General features: G+C 39.5%; 1 long non-coding RNA gene across 1 annotated transcript; it reads left to right on the top strand.

Annotated features, from left to right (window-relative positions):
- The first annotated feature begins 788 nt into the window (after nt 1-788).
- LOC149400584 (uncharacterized) lies at nt 789-2,449 on the top strand. Its single transcript, XR_016296764.1, has 4 exons — nt 789-989; nt 1,664-1,770; nt 1,853-1,934; nt 2,009-2,449. It is a non-coding gene; the product is annotated as an uncharacterized LOC149400584 (long non-coding RNA).
- Nucleotides 2,450-3,711: the final 1,262 nt, after the last annotated feature.

Below are 3,711 nucleotides of genomic sequence, written 5' to 3'. Positions count from 1 at the left end.
ATTAAAATTTAAATTAACAAACAAAACTTATGCTTTCATGTATGTATGTGTTATTATTATTTACATGTAACTTTATGTTATGTATGTTTTATTATTATTTATGGAAGTGTTATATTATCGATAATTTTTTTTTTGAAGTGTTATATTAATATAATGTTCATTTTATAATATAATATTTAATAAAAAAAATTATAATTTGTTAATTTATAATATAATAAATAATTTTATTACATCATGTATGTTGATTCAATATATATAGATATATTATATTTTGTTAAAGTATAATAATGTTTAATAATATTAAATATTGAGGACCAATATATAAAATATAGATTTTTTTAGAGTTAAATTTGAAGATGTGAGTTGGAGTTGATAGTATGAAAAACTATATTTTGAAGGCGCATGACCCTCAAAATAAGGGTCTTGGTTGGAGAAGCGTGTATTCCGTTAGAACGGGAAAGTCTTGGAAAACAAGTATTAGTCAATAAGTCATTATTAATATTTATATAAAAGTTAAAATTCAGGATACTGCTGTAGTGGTTCGATCAAAAGAGGCTAGTTTAATCTAACGGCCATAATCTCGCAGCAAGAAAAGAAGGCTAACGGTACTATTTCTCATGTTACATATAAAGAGAGTCATGAACAACACACCGCGGTTCTCATTCTTTGTCTCCCTATCACAATTTTAGGTTTTCTTCTAGTTCTTCTTCTTCAAACCATCTCTCAAGTCCAATCCCTCTTCGTCCCGTCGCCGAACCCTAACGCCGTCGCAAGGCCGACCTCGCCGGCCTCGGCTAGAAGCTCGATTGTTCTCCGTCGCGGGTGATTGAACTTCTCGGCGAGCCTGGAGTCGACCAGGTCTCAACCCGTCAGACTGGTTGATCGGAGTTTCTGCCAGGGCTTTGGTGGCGGAGACGCCGGAGAACTGCGCGGCGGTGTCGGGCAATAGCGTGGGTGGAGAGCGAGATTCTCCGTGGAGACGAGTGATCGTGAGTTCAAACCCCGCTCGATTTCCCTTTTTTCTCTAAATTCTTAGTTCCTTCCTCTTCTAGGGTTAGGATTTCGATGAAATCTCTTAGAGAGCCTGTCTACCCTGTCGCCAAACCCCGACCCCGACGCATCGTCCTCGGCTAGAGGCTCCGGCGGGTGAATCAATCTTCCGCCTGGCCTGGAGATGGTGGTCGACCTGCGGCGATGTCCGGTAGGCCAGGTCGGCCCATCACTACCAGATCTCAGCCAATGGATCGGAGTTTCTGCCTGAGAACGGTGCGGCGGTGATCGGGTTAAAAGCGCGGGTGGAGAGCGAGATTCGCTCTTGAGACAAGTCGCGTACCTTCCATTCCCGAAGCTTGGGAGGTCCTCTGTGTTTGGGTAACGGGTGCTTCAATCTTCTGCCTAGCCTGGAGTTGGTGGTGTCGATCTGCGGTGTTACCCGTCCCGTTCCGGTGGATCAGAGTATAACCCATTGAAAGATAAATAATACTCTTAAGACAAAAATGAGTGTGGGCATTCGTGGATCGAATAAGGCAACCTGGAGTTTCAATGGCTGAATTGTGGAGCTCAACAAAAACTGCTTTGGTTCAGGACCATTTTAATTTAGTTCTCTAACTTTGTTTTGGTTTCGATTATGATGGACTGGTATTTGTGTGTGTTAATTATGCAGAGTGGACGATATCAAGCCTACTTCAGCGTTTTCAGCAGCGAAGGTTCGGTGGTGACGGCCCCAGCACAGCAGCGAGTCTGAAAATGAGATGGCCAAGTTATTTTGGGGTTTTTATGCTGTTTATTCACATAGTTAATATGCTGTGTTGTCTTGAATTTTACTTAATTTATTTTTTTTGTTATTATTTAGCCTACTTCATATGTGAGACTAGAAGCGTTCTGGTGGTGACTGCCCAGCATATATTCAAGATAGCCAAGTTCAGTGTCGGTTTGTATGTTTCTCTTTTTTTCTTTAGTTTCAGTCCTTAGTATCTTGGTATCATGTTTTGAGTTTTATGTTGAATAGCATTGCAGAAATAAAAATGGAGGAGAGCAAGATGTTGTATGTTTGATGTTGTCCGGAGAAAAGAAGCATAAATTTATTTGATTGAAGAAAAGTAACATTCTCTTGCATACGTCTTCATAGAGATCCCACTCACTTCAAAAGTGGATTACGGGTTCTTTGCCTTGGCGTGTTGCTGAACTGTCCTTGAAGGTCGGTGTTTCCTCCAGATTTCCATGTGCTCGGCGATACTTCAGGTAATACCATGTTTCTGCAGAAAAGTGGGGCTTTACATTGGCCTTTTCAGCGTTATGTTTTATTTATTTATTTCTGCTTTGTGCTGAACATTCTGTAAATTTTATATTTCGATGGGAATCGCTCCAGTTGTCATTTGAGAATTTGTAGACTTATGGCTTAAGGTTGAATCAAGAAAGTCCGCTGCGAGGCTCAATCATGTGTTTGTCTGTAAGCAATGTTGTGGACATTGATGACAAGAAGGTTACCAATTGATCTCTATTGTTACCAATATTGTGGATATTGTGAGGCAAATCACCGCCTTGTCTCCGCTGATGAATATTACCTCCTCGGTAATTTGACCTGTGCTGTGTAAGATGTTGAATGACTCTGCATGTTTGACAAGAATTTGCGTGTTCTTGTCGTTATTTTTTTTTGTCGGATGATGGTGAACATGCCATTGCTGGCCCTTCAGACCCTGAAATACGCTGCAACCCCTATATAACAAGGGTGTTTGCTATGTGTTTCAAATTATGGATTTGTTCCCGGAGAATGGAGAACATAATTACTTCTGACACAACCACCCCAATGCTTCTGTCCTTCAGGTACCAGATTGCTTCTATCTTTACTCGATCAACCTTCGTTACCCTCAAAATTCTCCCCCGTGTCTGTTCACCAGAATGTCGACCAAGGTGGTGGATTCATTGCCTAAAAATTCTCTCTAGAATTTATCACATCTCAACTGAGTGAAACGGAGATTATTTTCTTCCAAACAAAATTGGCAAGGAGTTGATTATTCTTGAATGTAAGCCATATCCACGACCAGTTTATGAAGAGATATTTCCATGATCTTCTGATACTTCATCGTATCCTTTTATTTTTGCTTGGCTGTTTCTGAAGATTTAAACTTCCTAGAAGTTAAAAAGCTTTGAGATATAGTTACCAGATTTGTCTTTATCTCTATGGCTTTCCCGTAATTTTATTATGGGTAGATTTTTATTTTTCCATTTTCTTATCAAACTATTAGAAGTTGAAGCTTTGAGGTATAGTGACCAGGTTTGTCACCATGGAAGTACGTGTCAATCCGGATATCCTCTTCTCTAGGCTGTTGGGATTTACAGATTCAGTAATAGCAAGCTGTTTCCAGTTGTCTTTCATTCTTTGTGTTATGCTAGTTGTTGGATTACTAGAACAATCTTTTTACTTTGTTCGGCGATATTTTACATTCTCAATGTTGAGAGTAGGTCCTGAATTGCTCTCTTAAGTTCGATTTTTGGACTTCGCTTTTTTACTAATTGAGCCACTTGATTCGCTATTGGTATCTAATGGTTTGACTAGAAGTCGTGGATTGTGTCTTTCAATAAGTGAGTGTAGTTTTTATCTGGTCAGTAGAAATTTTGGTGTTCTTGTCTTTAGTGGATGTACGTATAGCTGTCCAGATTTCTATAATTACTTCAATGGCTTATGGAGAGAGGTTTACAAGGCGCCTAACA

The sequence above is a fragment of the Urtica dioica genome, chromosome 4, assembly GCF_054948205.1.
Source record: "Urtica dioica subsp. dioica isolate 48M chromosome 4, U.dioica_male_clone48M_v1_H2, whole genome shotgun sequence".
In the NCBI taxonomy this organism is placed as follows: Eukaryota; Viridiplantae; Streptophyta; class Magnoliopsida; order Rosales; family Urticaceae; genus Urtica; species Urtica dioica.
This window is presented reverse-complemented; position numbering and strand designations above follow the sequence as displayed.